General features: G+C 40.4%; 1 pseudogene; it reads left to right on the plus strand.

Annotated features, from left to right (window-relative positions):
• The first annotated feature begins 9,675 nt into the window (after positions 1–9,675).
• Positions 9,676–11,377, plus strand: part of LOC106523107 (neuroligin-2 pseudogene) — a 31,760-nt pseudogene continuing 30,058 nt past the window's right edge.

Here is an 11,377-nt window from a genome sequence, read left to right on the forward strand (position 1 = left end):
GTGTGTGTGTGTGTGTGTGTGTGTGTGTGTGTGTGTGTGTGTGTGTGTGGATCCTCTGTGCCACTCCTCTTCTACTTCATCGTCATTTCCCTACTTTCACTGTTTTACCGTGACTCTCTCTCCTTCCTTCTCTCCCATTCATTCACTTCATTTCATCGCACATCAAAATTCGCCCTCCTGTTGGTTGGTTCTCYGCTGCAATTAATAGTTCAAAGTGACCCAAAGTAGGTGGTAGAATGGGGTGGGGGGGTGGGGGGTTTCTCAATGAGGTGGCTGGTTTTCCTCCGCCCCTGGCCATAGTGAGGATTTAGCTGAGAAGGGGTGGCGGGGTGGCGGGAGGGCGGGAGAGGAGCGCCTGGCGTGCTGAGGACAGGATTCTGCTGATTGTACGAAATTATACCCCCCTAATTTCACCTGCAACTCCAAAAGACAAAGACCTGAAGGGARAGAATAGRATAAGGAGGTATTTCAGAGATAGAGAAAAAAATGTGAACAAGAGAAAGGGATGAAAGCGGGAGAGAGGATGGTTGAGGGTGGGGGGCATGGGGAGGGGATGTAACTCTAGAACAAGGTTTGGTTTGAAGCCAGTGGGAGAAAAAGAACAGAAAGAGGAGAGGCTGCCACTGAGAAGAAAAGTGTCTCTGCTGAAGCAAACCGTGTCCTTTAGGATCACCCATCCAACTCCATCAAACACACACACTCAACTCTTAATGTCCTCACATCTTCACACACCTGTACGCCCCACTCTAACACCTTGGTAAAGCACCATTTGCCTTGCTACTTGCTCTGTATCCGCCCCATCTTCCTCTCAGATCCGCGGTTTCTCCCCTTCCTCCTTGATAGTCTTACCCACAAACCGTGACTATCTCCCACTCGCAGAGCCGCTGTGGATTAGAGCGAGATGATGGAAGCAAAGCGCAGTCAGCCAGCACCTCCTGCTGTACGGGAAACGCCAACAACCCTCAATCCTGCTGCATCCTTGAAGAACACAGCAAGGGCATTTCTAAAAATCAATAACCAGCTCATTTTGTTCGTTTATCTTCAAAGGACGAAAAAGAAAAAAGGTCAGAAAACGGAACACTGGGTCAAAACGTTTACTTTGATCTTATGTTGTCTTGCAAATTGTTTGGGCATTTACCTTTAACAAATGAAGGATGGTTTTGTCACAAAAGAATGAACAATGAGTCAATTTTACATTAAATTTATGTAAGAAAACATTATTAAACATATGACTGACCCATATAGTCTGTTTCTGGTCTGTATTATCTATGACAAAATGCTGTTTTAAAGAAACACCAACACTCATATTAAATTCACTCTAACTGGTTTTTAATTGAGCCAAGGGGGTCTTTTGGGAAACTGAATACATTTCTGAAAATGGGACAAGGCAGCGCTCCATATCGTTGTTTCACACTTGTGATTGTTCAAGTTCTACTTCTTTGAATTAGACCGACTTAGCTTTTTTTCTCTCCTTCCCAAAATATTGGCAAACATTTGAAGTCTTTTCATTTCATTCTGTCTGAGACCCTCATCGTTGTGCTAGCTTTAAATATTGCTGCCATTTTAAAGAGTTGAATTTGTAAAGATATTTGTTATCGCCTCGTTTTATTGCGTCGTCATCGCTCGGTGTCTGCCGTTTGTCGGAGGGTTTGAACAGAGCTAATGTTTCGGTGGGGGGTGGGTGTTTGAGGGAAGAATCGCAGAATGAGGAAATGAAAGACGGAGYCGGCTTGGCAGAGCTGCAGTGTCTCGCTGCAGAGGTTTTAAATCCTTTAACGTGATTTCCCTCATCCTATTGAAGACATGGTTATGGATAGGGAGACTCTAAAGTGCTCCTTACAGGAGGGATGGGACGGAGGAATGTGGGAAGGGGAAGAAAGATTAAACGGGGTGTTTAAATATACAGAGCAAATTATCATTCCAGTCACATCTCTCTGCAAACAGACTTCTAAATATTATCGTATCCTGGAGATTGGGTGGAATGACCTTTAATTATTTGCCTTTTTTATTGCATGGACATCTGAATGAAGCCTCGAGGTTCTGTAGACATTCAAGTGTGGTCTGAACCTTCATCTTTTCCATTAAAGTACCATTTGAGTCTGGCTTGCAGAACAGGATCTTCCAGTGTTTCCTTCAGCTCTTTCACATCACCCAACATGTTTGACCTAAATACATTCTGTACGCCCTTATTTAGTCTCGTTGACCATCTTGTTTCAATTTATTGAGCTTTTTTTTGGTCAGGCTGAGTTCTGAACCAAAACACTGCATCACCTTTATCTTTTCTGCTGGAGAGTTGCTGCTGTTTTTGGGATCATCATCCTGGTTTCCTGATCCAGTTTGGGCCAAACCCTCAGTGGTCAGACAAATGTCCTCATGTTTGACCTATATGTTGGTACAACACACAGATGAGTTCATGGTGGACTGAAAGGTGACCTACGGCTCCAAAAGCAATGAGGTATTTGGGATGGGATGCTATTGAAAGGACATTTATTCTTTTTGACCCAAATGAATTGATGTGCACTCTGTCCAGAATGATCCTGCATTGAGTCATCTCAAACAGATCRCACTTAAAAAGAGTTAACAGATTAGCAGAGCACAGCTGTGATGATCCTTCACTGCCCTGTTCCTCCTAACCACACATATTTCACATGATTAATCTGAATTCTTATAGATTCTTGTGTGAGATTGAGATTGACAGATCACTTTTCATCTAAAAAAATAAAAAAAACAGATAAATGTTTTCCAGCTGAAACGACAACACTTGTTAGATTTTATGAGATGCATACTGTACTGTGATAATACAGATATTAGCAACATGTGCTGACTGACGTGCTGTTTAAACAACAAAGGCATCCYCACTTTCATAGCATATCTTTATATTCCATAAAGCACATATCCAGCTTTGCTTCTTCTATAAGATAGTCTTCCTGCATGTCGAACACACTCACAAAGACACACTGTGACACTAACAGAGGAAGGATTTACCAGCCAGCCTTAAAGAGACAGAGTTAGGTCTGTATAAAAGTGATGAACAGTAATGCTATACCTTCTGACTGGATTGACGAGCTAACAGCTAGTCCGAGTGGAGCCAAGATCAAAGTGGAATCTAAAATAACTCCAGTCTCAAAAATCTTATTTGTCCATGCAAACATTATTTTATAAACCTATCTTTGGAAATCTTTAGTTTATAGCTTCCACACTGTAGCAGCAGACTGCCGTGCTGCTTGAGTCGAACAATCAGAATATTTCTGTTCTGTGTTTTGCAAATAGTAAACATCTATTATGATTACATCATCCTGTTTGTTGCATTTTAACCACAGTTCACACCAAGTCCTGGGTAACCAATTTTCCTTTTTTACTTGTAAGTGGTTTGAATGACAATATAAGTCTGAGTCAAACTGACAGCAATGCAAATGTCCCCTCAAGAGTTGAGATTAAAGTGCTTGAAAATGACAGTCATACTTTTCAGTCTCGACCTTACTCAAATTAACATTAGCTTATCACTCTTGTAAACTCAGTTTCTTCAGATTAAAGACCTATCTACAACAAGTGTCACGTTTAGTAATTAATATAGGGCTGAAGGTTTGCAGGTTCACACGAAGACTCGACTGACATGAAAATGATTTAATGATACAAGAACAAAAGTTGACTTAGCAGGAAAAGAAATGCAAGGACAAGCGCAAAGGAAACCCAAATTTTAGAAYACAAAGTGTTTAAAAACTAAACAAAAACTGGGTACATTTTAGTTTGTCTGAAGAAAGATAAAAAGGAGCCATGAGTTGGAATGGGCTGGAGGGTTGGATAACAGGTGAGACTACAGAAACCACTGGGGAGCAAACTGAACACAAGAGACCAGAGTAACACCACAGAGAAACACAGAAAATACATGTGATTGCACAAAAATAATAATACAAAAATGAACATAAAAAAAACATTAAAGAAAAAGATCCCGTGGAGCTAATTTTGACTTTTTGACAATTTTAACTAGGTTTGGATAATACAGTAAATCAAACGGTTTCATATTTTGTGTTCCTTGCATCACTGCATTACTATTAGAGACTTAAGTCTTAGCTTTGGAAAACACAAACAATGCAGCATTTTTTWWAAAAATTTACATCTTAAACTAGCTACCAGTTGGCATTTACTATTACCACTGGCTAGCCATTAGCTCATCAATCTGATCAGAACAAAACTCTAATCTGAGTATGTTCAGAGCTATCTACAACAGGTTAGATACTATTTATTTATGATTATTTCTGCAGAACCATTTAAAGGTTTTAAATATTCCTTTAATACAATAAAATCTACAAAAACTATTTTATATTGTACAAAAATGCATTAGTGGTTTCATGCATGCATCCTACCTCCTGCAGCAACAAAACAACATCAGAGTCAATGAAAATTATATTTTTTTAAGTAATAAAAGTGTGAGTTTGTTTCTGCGTTTTGATCATTTGGTTTTGGAGTGATTTGCAGACCTAACACTAATTAAATAATAATGTTGAAAAATGGTTAGGAATGTGAGCCACAAGTGTGCATTTACTATTAGCGAGTAAAAATATATCTTCTTAACGAGTTACTGAATCACATCACTGTCATCACAATCAACTATAGCCGATGGCAGAAAGACAGGTTGGCTTAATATTATTTAAATATTTAAGTGAATTCTGTGCTTAATGATGATACACTGACTCTTTATGTAACGCTTTAGAAGACACAGCCATATCCAAAAAGTAGCACAAGTGATGTTGTCAAGGCAACAGGCCTGTGTGAAGAAAAAGGAGCTCTGCTTCAGACTCACTCCAGTGTTTTGCTCCATTTTGAACATTTCTAGAAGAAAAAAAWTTTTTTGCAACTGAACAAATATTATTTCAGACGTCTGGAACTAAACCACAAAACTCTGGGAATTCATGTGTTAAAGCATCATTTAACTTAGCTTGTTAATGTGAAACAGGATTGTTTGACACTCAGTATTCTCTGAGCTACAAGGCATTTATCACCAGAGCAGCTGTGCTCGTTTTTAAAGATCAGGCGACAAGTTCGGTTCTCCAGGAGAAGCTCCAGATTGAGCGGAGTCAGTTCAGGCGGTTCCAGCATCATAATCCGAACTGTAGTGTCCACAAACTGACAACAAGGCTGACCACCAGATTAAAAAAAGGTAAGGGATGTTTATCTACAAATTAGCAAAATGAAWAAAGAGGCCAAGGGCTTATGTTTTATCCATTTCAAGCATGGAATCCAGACTGCACCCACAAAAAAGAGGAGGCATGTTAGTCATGAATCTAGAGTGTTTTTCAGAGGCCACATATCTGTACCCGAAGGCCTCAAATTCCACAACACGAACTCTTAGCATTAACACTGAGATGAGGTGGAAGTGTGTCGTTTTAAAGAGTTATAGTTAATTATGAATTGTAATGGCATTTTACGGCCACCAGAGGAGGGTGTTTCCAAACAAATCCCCTCTAAGAGCATGCCCAATGTTTCTGAGCAGCCTTCATGCTCTCATCAAATCTCACCAGGTGCAGCAACAGTCTTCCCTCCAAACAATCAAACAGAACAATTAAACATGTGTTTTGATAAAACATGTATGTCGTTGAAACTTCACTACCCTTTAACTCCATCAGAAATAAATTTATCCAGCAGAATTTGTGTTTCTTACAAACAGGAGTTAAAGTGGTTTGGTAAATTCAAGTTAAATTGTATTTTTGTAACTGATTACCATGTGGTACTAAATGGTATAAAGCAAAGTTTCTATGGTTTACGGAACAACATTGAAGGGTTAAAAYGATCCTTGTCCTTCAATTGTTCACACTTCTTCCTGTTCCTCAGCTCCTCTGACCCAAACATAAAACTGCAGCACAAAGAAAGTTTTTTTCCACCTCTCTCTGGTGTAATTCCTGATCCTGTGATGCATCCAGGCTAAAAAAAATTACTCCAACTCTGACACTTTTTAATAACAAGTATAAAAATAAAACCTGTGAAAATGTGAAGCTGTTTAATCTGAACAGAATGAACAAATCTAAGCTGTAACTTTAATTATTAATTAAACAAATCTAATGTCCTTTCTCAGCTTGTTGATACTGGTGTCATTTTTATGTTTGTTGTCATGAAATTATCCTTCAAATCCAGTATGACAAACTGCATTAACATAAATTACTTAARACAGTTTTATTTTCAAATKTTCTAATTATGAGATTAAATTTAAGATCTTGAGGTAAAATGAGCAACAGGCTAAGATGCTGCCCAACAAGGACAGTCATGTTTTTCTTAACAGAGAGAAAAACAAATAATATAAAAATATTTAAAGTAAGGCTTTTGATCTTTTACTGTATGTGTTGAAAGGTTATAAATAATTATTATCTTACCTGCTGCAGATATCTCTTTGAACAGCCTCAGCTTGGAGAAATAAAGTTTAAATTTGACTGTATTGACAAGCTAACCACTAATTTGAACAAGGCTAATATCACTGTGAACTGCAGCCATCATAAAACAAGTCAGATTTCTAAAATTTTGTATCGACTCTTGAGAACACCACATTATAAAACTCTACATTGCTGTCAGTTTCAAACTGCATTATTTACATAGACCTTTGTGCTGTACCACAGCGKTTCCCAACCCTGGTACYCGAGGTCCACTATCCTGCATGTATTAGTTGTTTCCCTGCTYTTCAGGTCTTCAGATTGCTCAGAAGTTTGTTAATCACTCATTCACAGAAATCAGCAGGGACACATCTAAAACATCCTGGATGGTGTTCCTCCAGGACCTGATGACAACTCTAAACTGTGTAATTCTGAATATAAAGTCTGACCATGAATGACAGAATGAGGAATTCTTTGTGTTTCTGTGTTAATATGATCCATCCATCCATCCATCCATCCATCCATTCTTCAACCTACTAACCAACCAACCATCATTTCATCAAACCTACAATCCATCAACCAATCAACTAAACATTCTTCCATCCAGTCAACCAACCATCCATCATCCATCCATCCATCCATCCATTAATCCATCCATCCATCCATCCATCCCTCCATCCACCTACTAACCAACCAACCATCAATTCATCAACCTACAATCCATCAATCAATCAACTAACCATCCATCCATCCATCCATCAACCTACTAACCAACCAACCATCAATTCATCAACCTACAATCCATCAATCAATCAACTAACCATCCATCCATCCATCCATCAACCTACTAACCAACCAACCATCAATTCATCAACCTACAATCCATCAATCAATCAACTGACCATCCATCCATCCATCCATCCATCCATCCATGCATCCATCCATCCATCCAACAACCTACTAACCAACCAACCTACAATCCATCCATCCATCCATCATCCATCCATCCATCCATCAACCGACTAACCAATCAACCATCAATTCATCAACCTACAATCCATCAATCAATCAACTAACCATCCATCCATCCACCCACCCAACCACCCACCCATCCATCCATCCATCCATCATCCATCCATCCATCCATCAACCGACTAACCAATCAACCATCAATTCATCAACCTACAATCCATCAATCAATCAACTAACCATCCATCCATCCATCCATCATCCATCCATCCATCCATCAACCGACTAACCAATCAACCATCAATTCATCAACCTACAATCCATCAATCAATCAACTAACCATCCATCCAACCATCCATCCAACAACCTACTAACCAACCAACCTTCAATCCATCCATCCATTCATCCATCCATCCATCCATCCATCATCCATACATCATCCATCCACCCATCCATCCATCCATTCATCCATCCATCCATCCATCCATCATTTGTTAAAAAGCCCTTACAACTGTCTCTTCAGTTGTATTTTCCTGTTCTCTGAGCATTCTGCATCACCCTCAGCTCAAATGGAATATTCAGTTTCTCTCTAATTTTGTCTGAGTTTTCCCAGGATYTCCTTTGAGTTGAACTAGATGAGCTTTAGGCATTTTCTCCCARGGGCCAGGCCAGCTTCATATGGCCTCGACTTCTTTGGCTCCTTAAAGCCCCGACATCGTCTCTTATCTTCTTTAGTTTGTCTCAGCTCCTCACTYGTCTCTGGAGAAGAGCTTCTTTCATTTTCTTCAGTCCTAGAAACTCTGGTCCATATGCTGAAGTGTCTTTTTAACAAAAAGATTGAGCCCAGTGTCGCTGCTGATGGAAGGTAACATCTTATTGCATGACAACATGACATGCGGAAAATTGTTGAAAGTTTTTTTCTTTTATTTTTTTCTTTTGATGTTGTAAATCTTAAAGGGAGAATTGTGCATCCAGATGTATCAGACAGCTGTGTTCTTCAAACCTCTCTGCCTGCTTTCAGTCCAGCATCAAAAGACAAACCCATGAAGCATTTGGCAGCTTAAGGCAAGAGAAATTTCCCACGGGTATTTGTAGCTCCACAAAACAGAATATTACAGAGAGCAATTATCGGGTTCAGAATCAGCAAAGAATCAATGGTGTGATGTGACTGATTTTTTTCCCCCCTCAACTGGCCAGTTCAGCACCAGCTGAAGTAAAAGTGAAGCTAAAGGCTGTTTTCATCATCATGGGTGCAAGAAAATACAATGAAAATTGTTATTATTGCAAAGGTGATAATGTTTCTGGATGTGTTTGTCATGTTAAAAACAAATCCAAAAATACCCTCATAATAGATTTCTTTTGGAGTCAACTTGATTTAAGATGGCCGCCACAGCTAATCAATCTAAGCAAACACAAAAATGTCATTAACTCATTCAGTTTCATGAATATTTAGCTAAAATTGATGTGGTAGTAGTGGAGGCTGATACTTAATACACACAAGCTAAAATAAAATCACGTTTAAAAGTTTGCTATGAGTTATTGGAGCTAAGCTTATCTGTGTGTTTGCAAAATAGGTCATGTTTCAATTTTAAGGAAAATTGTGACAAATATTAGACATAAATTTATAAATGAGCAACTTTTAAAGTCTACTCATTTTAAACAGACTATTGCAGCTATTCAACATTTAAAAAAAAGTTTGTGACTAGCAGATTTACAGGAGATAACACCAGTGTGGTTGGAGCTGACAGTCATCCTCAACACAAAATGTAACGTTTTTCACGTTGCACAAAATTTAGTTTATACATTTTGTAATAAATTTAGTCAGCCTTGCTTGCCTGTTAGCAAAATATATTATAAGCCACTGGTCATATTTTAATGAAACTCCCATAAAGTAACCATTTAATGTAGAACTGATTCATTTTAGGTCAACCTAACTCAAAATGGCCACTACAGCTAGTCAAAGCTAGTAAACACAAGTAAGGCTGTGAATCAGTCMGTTTTATGAATATTGAGCTAAACTTTATGATGATAGTAGATGAAACATGCCTCCATAACATACTGTAAGCATTTACAGATTGCACAAAATCCCGTGGTAAGGCGTGAGATCACTTCTTTAAATCTGTAGCATAAAAGTCAGCGGGTGATAAGCATTCAGGAGATGCAAAGCCTTTCATTTTTTAAGTTACATTTTCTGTTGCAGTGCAGGGATTATATCATGCTGGTTAAAAACTAAATTGTTTTTTTACTGACAAGACGATAGGAGCCGCAGCGCCTGTTGATGGCATCACAAACTCAAACTGTAGCTGTGAAATATTCCAAGTGTGTGTTTGAGAGAGAGAGAGAGAGAGAGAGAGAGAGAGAGAGAGAGAAAGAGAGAGAGGAGGTGGGCTCTTCCTCAGACACGAGCTGAGGTGTGTGTGTGTCTGCTTCAGTGCAGGCATCGGGGGGACTTCACACACACAGCAGGGCCTCCTGATGCTTTAATGTGACCAGCAGCAGCAGCAGCGGCGGCGGCACGATGGGCTCCAAACGGCGGCAGAGCCTACATTTTCTCCTCGGCGCATCAGACGCCAAGCAGCAGCAGCACGCAGGCGCGTAGAGAGTGAGAGGGAGAGTGAGGGGCGGGTGGGGGGCCGGCGGTGGGAGATTGGACACCTGATTTCTCGGGGTGCCTTTGGAAGCAGCTCTCTTTTTTTTTTTCCACCACCCACCCCCCCACACATTTCAAGCTGCAACAATCGGGCGCTTGAAAGGCCCCGGCTTGGATTATCATCATCAGCATGGACGCGCAGGGGGGACAGGACGCACCACTGCCTTCACTTTGGAGGCACTGATTCCCCCCACCACCTCTCTCTCTTCCCTCGCCCACCCCCTCCTCTCATTTTTTTTTCAAACAGTGCTCTCTATGCGGCGTTTTAACCTGATAAAAGTCAAACATCTGTGACTGTAAAACGGGGTGGGGGGGAAGCGGAGAGGGGTTGTTGTCAGAGCAGAGAGGGGAATGAAAGAGGAGGAGGAGGAGGGGGGTCCAGAATGAGGTGTGCTGTCTCTTTTTTCCCCCCCGAAAAAGCCGGAGAAAGAGCGAGAAGGTGTAGCTCTGCTGCCGCGTGCGACAGCCTCTTGAGGAGGAAATGATCCGAGGAGAAATGGCCTAGTTAAAATAAAAGAGGAGAGACAGGAGCACAGAGCTGAAGTGTTGTTGTTTTCTTTTCTTCTTCTTCTTCTTCTTCTTCTTCTTCTTTTTCTTTTTTATGTGTGGGGGATGGACGAGGCCAGCATCATCATCGTCATCACCTGGACCCCGACGCCTCTTTAAAGGTACGTTCCCCCATCCCCTTCACACCCGCCACAACCCCATCCCCCCTCCCTCCATRGCTTATAAAAAACTAGAGGGTCTGCTTGTAACCCCGTGTGCAATATTTGGTGACTTCGCACGATGCGCACATCTTGACGCACTGGCTGTCACAAGAGGAGGATGAGGTGTCCGTGTTAAGTTGCCACAGCACGCAGCGTCTTTTTTTTTCTTTCCTGTGAGTGGGCAGGATCGGATTTGGCCTTGCCTGTTGATAAGCTGTCACATCTGAGCATGATCAGTCCACTTTGGAGAAGCAGCAGCTGCCGCTAACAGGAAGACGCGTTTGATTGGTGCAGACCGATCAGCCAGTCTTTGAGCCTCCTTTCACTTTGGAGGTTATTTGTCATTCTTTTAAGTAAAAAAAATAAAATAAAAATAAATTCACGATGGCTTAAAGGGATATTCCRGTCCTTTTCATAGTGGGGTTCTGTGGAAATGCCATGAAGAAGTAATATCTTACCTGAGATAGATAGCTTTTTGAGTGCCCTCAGGTTGAAGATATAGTGTTTAGTACAACAGGATTGATGAGCTAATGGCTAGTCTGGATGTAGCTTTGTGGACTGATCTTGTGCAAACAGGAAGTATGTGTCACCAACAAAGTTCTCTCAGATGTCAACATTTTTTCTCAGCAGCACATTGGAAAAAAATAAGCAAATGAAATGTTTAGACCTAATTAGCCTATTATATTTAATAT

This window comes from Austrofundulus limnaeus, unplaced genomic scaffold, assembly GCF_001266775.1.
Source record: "Austrofundulus limnaeus strain Quisiro unplaced genomic scaffold, Austrofundulus_limnaeus-1.0 Scaffold145, whole genome shotgun sequence".
NCBI classification, from domain to species: Eukaryota; Metazoa; Chordata; class Actinopteri; order Cyprinodontiformes; family Rivulidae; genus Austrofundulus; species Austrofundulus limnaeus.